Raw genomic sequence first — 9,972 nt, 5'->3', positions numbered from 1 at the left:
AGCATCTGAAGACAGCTATTCTTAACTTGAATAGCACACTGCAGTTTCAGCTAATCCTGCCTTTACACAGCTGTAGCTAGCTAATCACAGGACTGTGTCACACTTACTTGATGGGCTGCACTTTTGTCACCCAGGATCCTGACAGCAACTATCAACAGCAACTGTCTATTACTAAAATGGATTCTGTCATTCCTGCTAACATTAGTGGCCTCTGAATTGCATATTCTACCGTCTTAGCTCTGAGTACTCTGCTTGGTTTAACTTAGCATTACCTAAAGATTTCCTGCTATACCAGTGTTACTGTTCCCATCAGCTGCATTGATCTGCATCTCTGTCAACTTCTTTTTGAGAATTAATATCTTTGGATTATTTAGCTATCAGTGAGACGTCCATTAATATATAATTCCAGGATGGGTTTTTTGTCTTGCTTTTTGCTTGTTCAAGTGCAAATTTCAGACAAAAATCACAACCACATGCAAGTATTTAGTGAGTTTTTAAGGACCAATATAGTACATCTCAGAACAATTGCTTTGAGCAGGCAGTTTTTTGGTTATCCCCCCCCAAATCAGAGGGGATTAGAAGGATGCTGGCAGAAATCCAGCAATGCTGTTAGCCCAGCATGTGATCTGTAAAGCAATGGGTGAGAATTGGACACTGAAAGTTTTTTCCCATGATAATAGCATGCTGTATGATTCTGAGCTTCAACTTTCCCATCTACAATTCAGGACTAGAGAAACTAGTTTCTATTTGTAAATCAACTTGAACTGAAAACTGAATACAAGATTTGAAGTACTGTCACTCACTATTAAGAACTATAACAGAATATTTTGTTGGCCTGTGCAGACACCCTACTAAGTGATTCCCCCCAAATTCTTTCTAGATGCCAGTAATGCAGCCTTGATGCATGTTTTTAATAGCAGCAGCCAGCAGGGCTGGGATATGTTGCTCTGCATTCAATCCTCTGATCAGGCATCATAGAGGTCATCTCCACTGAACCAGCTTTCTACAGCACCATTCATCATTTCTGTTAGAAAATACAGAACTGCCTTTGAAATATGAATTGTACAAGATAATTTTTAATGCTCAATATTCTGGAAGTCTCATTTCTGGACAGCTGTAGAGGAGGAATGCACCTTGAAATGCATCAAGGAAAAACATAGAAATGTGTGTTGTATGGATCTTGCATCACTTTTCATTTGTAATTATGTTTTAAGCTTTTATTAACAGCTTTGTGAGTTTTAGATACTGAACAAATTATAACACTAAGCTTCCAGAACACATATGCGTTGCTAAATCTAGCAGCTGTAGAAGAATATACAAACACATTAATGTATGTTGTTACCTGAAAAAGCAGACAGGCAAGTTCAAATTTCCAAAATCATCATTTGTTGCACTGGAATTACTGATTACACTGTGCATCTGTGTAACCAGACATGGTTTACATCTTCTGTAGTCTCACTTTCTGGAGTGTGCAAAACACGACCTCGACAAAGCTATCTCAGCCACGAGCTGAAACAAAACCCATGTGTGTTGTCTGTCTGTCTGTCTGTCTCTGTGTGTGTATCTGCTGCCATCTGGTGCCATTCCCCATTTACTACAGTAATACTACAATAATTACTAACCCCTCTCAAATTTCAGAGTTGAAACTCCACTTTGCTGCTATAAATAGATAATGCTCCCAAATGCCTCATTTTATAAAGGACATTATTAAAATCAAGCTGATGCTTTGGACTGTTAGATCCACAGCATGCATCCAATAAAACCGGATTCATCTGACTTTATTTTTATCAACCGGCTGCTGCTTCCCTTTGGATGGAGAAGACATGACATCTTTTTATCTGCGAGGCAGCGGCAGCGCTCAGTGCGGGGTACCAACAAGATCGATGGGGGCTGTGCGTGGTACCTAGCAACGCACCCTTGTGCAACCAGCCCCTTTTTTTAAGGAACCACGTAAATTCGAGGTTTCCATCCCCTACGTGTCCCAAGCAGGCACGTAAGCACAGCCCTGGGGCGGCTGCAAGGCGGCCTAGGCCAGAGCGCGCAACAGCGCCGGGGCCTATGGAGGCGAGGGGCTGGGCGCTGTCCCGGCGGTCGCCCCCGCGTGTGGCCGCGCTGCAGCGCCCCGAGCGCCGCGGGCGGCCCCAAGATGGCGGGGGCGGGCTGAGGGCCGCCCCGCCCCGCCCTCCCCGCCCCGAGCTCCTGGGGCAACCGGCCTGCGCGGCGGCGGCCATGCGGGCGGCGAGCGGGGAGCAGCCGGCCGAGAAGGCGGGCGGCCACGGCGAGGCGGCGGCGGCGGGCAGCCCTGTGAGCGCGGCCGTGTCCCCGGCGCCCTGCCCGGGCCGCCCGCTGCTGCGGGGGCCGGGCCTCCGTTGCGCCCCTCCGCGCTGCTTTCCTCGCCCCGCTCCCTGCGCCGGCCCCCTGCGGGAGCGCGGCCTCACGGGCGGCCCCAGCCCGCCCTGCCCCGCTGGCGGAGGGCGCTGCCTTCGTCCCGGGGGCGCCTGCCCCGGTGGGGCTCTCCGTGGAGCCGTGCTGGAGGCCGCGGGGAGGAGGGGGCTTCAGGCCGCCCCGCGTCATGGTGCCGCCTCCCGGCGCCGTGCCCAGCCTGGCAGGGCCCCCGCTCCCCCTTGGGCAGCCCCCGGGTCTGCACCGAGGCCTCCCGGGTGCCTCCGCGCAGCCCGTTCCCCGTCCCCCGCCTGCCCTGGCGTCGCCCTGGCCGCGGCAGAGAGGCCGTCTCACCCTGCCACCATCATCCGTGCGGTTTGGACCCAGCCACGCTCCCTTTTAGATACGTGCTGCGGCCCCATTGTGACAAACCGCTCCGTTTTGGGGAGCGGGGCCTGCCTGAGCGCCATGACGTATCAGCAAATGATGTGCATTAAAGTGTGTTAAAGATACATATAAGCAGAGCAGGATAAAATGAAATTACATTCGACAAAGTGTGTTAGCATTTGTTAGGTTTCAAAATAACTGCTTCTTTTGTAATATGTTTTACAAACAGGGAAGAAATTTGTGTATGTTGAGCCATCTAGGAGAGTTAAGGAAATACTTGAAGAAGAGCTTTATTTTCGGAAAGAAGAGTGCCACATTAAACATCCAGCTGCAGGTAATTGTCGTTGTCACCAAATGGAAAGTGTTTGTCAGGGCAAATGAAATCTAAAATTTTTTGCAGAACGGTGGCGAAAATACTACTTAAACAAAACCACCCCAGAACATTTATTTAATAACCTGCAGAACATGTAGAACTGAAAAGAACTGCATATAGTCTTTAGTAGGTGTTTTTAGCCTGAACTTACAGGAGTGTAGAGAACACAGATAATTCCCTATCAGTTTAATAAAACAGAAACAAGTATCAAAGAGTAGGGAGGTTATCTTACCACTTTCTTGGAAAGAAGTGCTGTAGCTATGGGAATACTACATCCAGTTCTGCTGTTCAGAATTTAAGTTGCTATTGAAAAGAAAATGTTGAGATAAGAATGGTAAGAGTAAATAAAGGACAGGAAAACAGTGAAAGCTATTAGAAAATCAGCCTTGTTTAGGCAGCTTAAAGGTTATGGAGAGACTTGATTACAGTAGGCAAATGAGGAAATGTAAGTCATGGAAGAGGGCAGAGAGTCTTTGGTCTAGAGACAAAAGTATTACAAGTTCTAAGAACTGGAGGTAAAATCCAAGTAGAAGTAATTAGCAATTTTTAACAAAAAGGGTACTTATTGCTGGAACAATTTAACAATGATCAGTTAGGTTGTCCCCTTTTAATATTTTCCACTTGAACTTTTAGGCCTGCTCCAAGCTCATTTACTAGTCTTGAGGCAGGAATCAGTATGTGGCCCTGTGACCTGTGTAGGACATTAATTTTCATCATGAAGGTGGTCTCTTGCAGCCATAACATCTATTATTCTAATTTTAGAAACTTATTTTTCAGAAATTTGTGATGTTTAAGGATAGGATAGCTTATCTGGTTGACTGTCAGGCCTCATTGTCTTTACTAGTCATGCCAGGTACTGTGGTGTGCAGTCCAGTGAGTAAAGCTGGTTATTCCGCATCTTCCCTTGTTAGTTTGTTCTAGTGGTTGGTGTGTTAAAAATTCATACTTGGTTTCTAATTTGGATATGCATGATTCAACTTCTTGCTATTCTCAGCTATATTGTAATGCCTTTTCTAGTATCAAGGATTTTCTTTCAGAGGAATTAACTTGTACACTCTAATGAAGATCACATATTCAGTGTTAGGTAGGTTAAGCAGTTTAAATTCTTAACATGTCTCTGTGTAAATATTTTGTTTAGCACTTAATTTGGTCTCTTTTTGTACTTCCACCAATTGTTTTGCCTCCTCTTTTAAAATGTAGATAACAAATCTGATCATTTTATTTCAGTATTTGTATCACCTGTGGCCTGTACAGAGAGAGAATCATGTACTTATGTAAACTTTTCTACTGGCATCTGGAAATTACCATTAGCACTATAGCCTTGAGCTATTTGTTGACTGTTACTTTTATATCCTTGATCCTGTTGTTCTACAATATGCCATTCCGTAGCCCCAGGTTCTCTTCCTTGGGGTAAAGCTCTTTTTTTGCTTATATTAAGGTGCACTTTGTTGGAGTAGGCCCACCGTTATCTCTCTTAATCGTTACATGCTTTGTAAATAAAGTTCTTCTGACTTGATCTAGACATCTATCTTTGCATGAATCATGCTGTAAAAGTGCCTGTTCTTTTTCTATTGACTGTAAAGGGGATGTGGACAACTAGCTCAATTGCTGATGCTAGCTTTGGTCTGATGACACTGCTCATGTTATGTAATGTTACTAAGAGCTTAACACATCTATGTTTCACTGTGTTCATCTGCCAGTGGATCAAAATTGTTTGGATGATTTCACTTTGATCATATGAATGGATGCTACCATATATATTCTCATGATTTCTGGAGATCCTTTAATGAAATGTGTGTGACAGAGGCTTAAATTAGTTCAGATAAAATAGAACCACTACGAAAATGCTCTTTACAAGGTTTGTTCTTTACAGGGTTTACTGCTGTATATAATAAGGTCAGTTAGATGGTGATGTGCATATTATTCAGCAACAACCTAGTTTCTTTTTCATCTCCTGTATACATATGGAGAATTAGAGATGCTTCTCAAGTGACCTGGGCTAGTTGTCAGGTTGGGCAGTTAGTGGTTTACACAATGTAGATGATTAGTAAGAAGGTTACTGTTTTACCAAGATTAGTACAATGTAACCTTGCTACAAAATAAATTACCTTTTGTTGTTGTTGTTCTGCTATCTTTAGGGGGAATTTATGAGGACATTTGCTGTTCCTGTATGACTGATATATCATAATGGATGCATTTGTGGTATTGCTAGTATTTCTTATACATCATAGATCAGCTGCACCCAGCTTATATTAGGAGCGTAGTAGTCTTAGACTGTTGTATAGATAGTACAGAAAGATGTACACCTTTAGCAATCTGAATTGTTCTCTGAAGATGCCTTTCATTGATTATGGAGGAATATTATGGTATTGTCCTTAACTATTTCTAATTATTGTATTGACGAAAGGGGTTGTTTTTAAACAGTTACATTAATTCTGGACTGAAGCTGGAGTAATCAGTTATAATGGTATTATTTTAACAAATTATTAACAGTGGCTCTGGAAGGAATTTGGAGTGTGAAAAAGAATTTCTCCATGGGAGGCCTGAAACCAGCATCACAGAACAGAAACAGTTTACTTTTGCAACCTAAATTCTACTCGAGGCATGAAGGAATGAAAAGTAAGAGTCAATAATTAAAAATTTTCACTATAACACCTCACTTTAAAATAGCAGGGTGATACTATTTTATAATTCATAGACATCTTACTGGACTGCAGATCTATTTTCTCTAAGGCCATAACTCATCTCTTCCTTTAGCAAGTAGCCGCCTGACTTCAGATCATTGCCTAAGAAACCTGTTTAGGACTGCTATGTTCAGTCACCTTATCTCATATTCTGAAACCTTGCTAAAACATGTAGAATAACCACTTGTTTCCTACTGATGAGCAATGACTTTTATGCATAGATAATGAACCTCGCATTTCTTAACATCCTGCCTTAACCAGTTCAAATGTTTGCATACCTACAGCTGTAGTAAGCCCTCCTCCAACACATCTCCTGAAAAGAGATGGATCTGGGTACGATTTTGGGCATCTTAGCATTTGTCTGCTATGGCTAGTGGGTGCTCTGGGGCATATCGTTTTTAAACTCACTGGGGTGTTGCCTTTGCAGGGTAGCCCTGTTCCTTCTGGGCTGGTAGATCCTAGCGCAGTCTTTCTCAATGTACCTGGCTTCTCTCTGCCTTGGAAATGTATTGACTCTGTAGAGGAGAGAGACAGCTTCCAACCCAAAGGAAACGTGGAGTTCATAAGCTTTATAAGAAGAAAATTGTTCATGCCATGGGCTTGCAGAATATATGAATTCAGCATATTTTGCAGTTAAATAAGGCTCTTTCTCACGTTCTTCGGGACCAATGATGTTAAAATATGGCTGGCTGCGTGACTTCACTTTCAGCACCTCTTTTCTCCTATCTTGATCTTGTGAGCTCTGGAGATAGTGGCAGCTTAAGAACTAGCCCCTTTTAGCCATAAATGTTTGACTAACACACAAATAAGATATCCTGGGTATATCTAATTCCCATTTTCTTTCTTCCCTTCAAAGTTAGCATTCTGTACTCTACAGAATGTTCTACAATGGGTTTAGATACAGTGTGCTACCTTATCTAGCTACTTTAAAATGAGATATAATTGTGAGACAAAATCTATTTAAAAAAAATTCCTTCGGCATAAAGTATGTGCTAATTTGTCTTGTTTCGGTATGCACTTTTTCCTTAGGATAGGCTTCATGAAAAGCAGCATCTTCATTTTTGAAGAACACTGGGGAGGGCAGAAGCACCTGTGATTATCACACCTACAGCAGTCGCTTCTTACAAAAAACCTCCCAATTTCAAAAGTGTAAAATGCTTATACTATACCAGTTAAATAATAAAATAGTAAAGGTGTCTATATGGGCACCTATCAGCATTGCAACTAGATGGGGTGAATGTGGAAGGACTCCACAACCAGATCTATTTGTCTGAAGTTTCACACTACTGACATATCATATTATTAATTTTGTACCACAGCATTGTCTGGATATGGAAGTTATATGAGTGTAATTACAACAATAGCATGAATTAAGTTATTACTAGCATAAGAAGGGTTTAACCCAGTATAGCATTCTGCCATGTCTGCCTTTACTCTAGGGGTAATACTTGCACAAATATTTTGGTTATAGAGCAGACCTAATCTATGTCAGCTACTAACTGCAGTCACCTGTGGTATGTACTTAAGCCAAATAAATCTTAGTCAAACCATAGATAATACAGTCAAAGAGCTCAGAGACATAGATGTAATTTTAAAACTCATATTCATAAGGCTTCCAGTAAAAGCACACAGTTTTCAAAGTTTTCAATCCAGAGTTTTGAATTCTGATTGCCTCCATTTCCCATTAAGTTCCATTAGAGAAGCACAGCTTTAAAATGAAGCAGTTTATTCAAGATGATTTTGATGCTGAAATTCATGATATCTGTTGGTTTTCCTTTTGGGATCCAGATGTACCTAGGGACTGCTGCTAAAGAGATAAGTGATGTCTCTTCTCAGTAGCTATACTGACTTTTCTGTAGCACAACAGGCAGGCAATGAGAGAAGGGATGGAAGAGAAGATACAGGACAGGAGAAAAACTGAAAGCAATCTGGCTTCAGCTCCTATACTCACCAGTCCATTTCCATTCACACTTCACATTCTGTGAAAGGAACTGGGCAAAAAATGAAGTGATAATAGACTAAAAGAGTGAGAGAGGGACTAGGTACAGGCTATGGAAATGGAACAAAACAGAGGAGAGGTTTCTAGAAAGGAGATGAACCTATCAGCTTTAGAGCAAAGGGGAAAGGCACCACCCAAAGGAGAAGGAAGAAGCATGGACAAGGGGAATGAGAGAGGAGACAGGACAAAAGGTTAAGAATTTCTAAAGGGAACTGGAAATTGCTGAACTGTGTTCTTTTCTCTGGTTCTCCTAAGCAGAGATAAAAACTCAATGAAATGAGGGAAAAAGATGGAGAAATAAGTAGGAGAGAGGAAAAAAAAAACAGAAAAAATTAAGCAGGTATGCCCATGCTGCTGAATTTGGTAAAATTAATGCATTTATTTTGGCTTCTTCCTTTTATTGCCTTTTCCTAAAGTCCATCCTGCAGGATACATTTTAAGTGACAAGTGGTTGTGGGGGCTTCACTATGTAGGTGTCTCACCTGTCCTCATAGAGGATCTTTTTTTTTTTTTTTTTTTTACAGATTGCTAAACTCTTGTCATGCGAATATCTGAGCCTATTCGATGTCTCAAAACAAACATCCCAAATCACTAGCTGCCTTTGGAAATGCAGATCTATATTTCTATGACTTTAAAGGAAGTTCTGCTTAGATGCTTAGTTCTGCTTAGTTATTCCCTCTTCCTTTGTTGTTGTTTTATTTATATCCTTGTGCTGCCTTTCTTCAGATGTAGTAGCCAAATGTGATTAGTATTTCAGTCAGTGATGAAGATATCTCAATCCAAAACTTACTAAATTAGTCACTAAATTAGTCACTTGACAAAAATTTGCTACTGTGAAACCTGGCATTTTTATAGGCTTCTGTGTTATAAAATGATTCTAACTTCCAGGAGAAGATTGTAATATAATTATAGAGATGTCTTAACATTCCTGAGACTGAGTCCATTTATTAAACCCAGCAGCTCATAGACCAAGAGTTTGTATTTCACTATTTAAACTGATTTAATAAAAGCTTAACATAAATAAGCCTGTGATGTCTGTATTAATATGACGTAACTACCCTAGTGTTAAAGAATGACAGAGACAGCATGGTACCAGAAATAATCTGTCACTTAACTCTCACTCTTAACCATTATTGCAGTGAGGTGATACAAAATGATCATTGGTAGGTATTTCTGGTATTATCATAGCACTTAGGGAACAATCACAGATTCTTCAAGGTAATGTACAAACACAAAGCAAAAAATAATTTTGAAAGGTCATGGGTGATTGGGGGAAGTTTCTGAGGACTGCAAGAAAGCAAATGTCACTCCTATCTTCAAGATCGGCAAGAAGGAGGATCCAGGGAATTGCAGGCCGGTCACCCTCACCTTGATTCAATAATCCTAGAAACTGTTTCCAAACACATGAAGAACAAAAATGTGATTGGGAGTAGCCAGCATGGATTTATGAAGGGGAAACTGTGTTACGGAAATTAGGCTTGTCGGCCTCCATAACAGGGCTCGACCCTAGGTTCCCGCAGAAAAGTTCAGAGTCAAATCAAAACAAATCAGATAATTTTAATCACACGCGTGCCGTAATTACAGCTCGAGCTGGGTGCCTCTGAAGAGGGACCCTAACGTAAACAAATCCTGGGCAATTATAGTCTTTTCAACTTACATTTCCCACCCCTCACGCGATAGTTAGACCAATGGTAATTTTTTGGTCTGGGGTCTCCTGCTGCTCATTGGGTCTCATCGTCATTCTGAGGCAAGCTGTTTTTCTCCTTATTTTTGTTTTTTTGCAGTCTCTGATGATGGTTGTACTTTTGTTTTTGTTGGGTCTGGCGGTTGTATCCCAAGGTCTTATTTTTCCCAGTTGCTTTGGCGTCTTCCCTCTCGGAATGGGTGACTCAGGTGTGCAGACTGCGTGTGGCTTCCTTATTTTCCCAGCCTGAACGAGCTCTGAGGCACTATTTTTTATTAAACTAAGTAAAGATTTGTTACCTTTCCCACGCTCGGCCTAAGGCTTCAGCAAATCTAGCCACTCATGCTAAGCAAGTTTTATATAAGTTGTGCTAAGCAGCCATTTCTAGACAGTTTCAATTCACTATTCTTTAACAATTGTGCTTTACTGACTGGATGACTGCCTATAATGAGATGACTGGCTT

The 9,972-nt window shown here is 41.6% G+C and overlaps 1 non-coding gene across 1 annotated transcript; it reads left to right on the top strand.

The window, feature by feature from the left end:
* Positions 1-2,360: 2,360 nt before the first annotated feature.
* On the top strand, positions 2,361-8,849 carry LOC112988567 (uncharacterized). Its single transcript, XR_010387327.1, has 3 exons — positions 2,361-3,103; positions 5,636-5,761; positions 6,856-8,849. It is a non-coding gene; the product is annotated as an uncharacterized LOC112988567 (transcript).
* Positions 8,850-9,972: the final 1,123 nt, after the last annotated feature.

The sequence above is a fragment of the Dromaius novaehollandiae genome, chromosome 1, assembly GCF_036370855.1.
Source record: "Dromaius novaehollandiae isolate bDroNov1 chromosome 1, bDroNov1.hap1, whole genome shotgun sequence".
In the NCBI taxonomy this organism is placed as follows: Eukaryota; Metazoa; Chordata; class Aves; order Casuariiformes; family Dromaiidae; genus Dromaius; species Dromaius novaehollandiae.
Note: the sequence above shows the minus strand (reverse complement) of the source record. Positions and strands in the feature narration are given on the sequence as shown.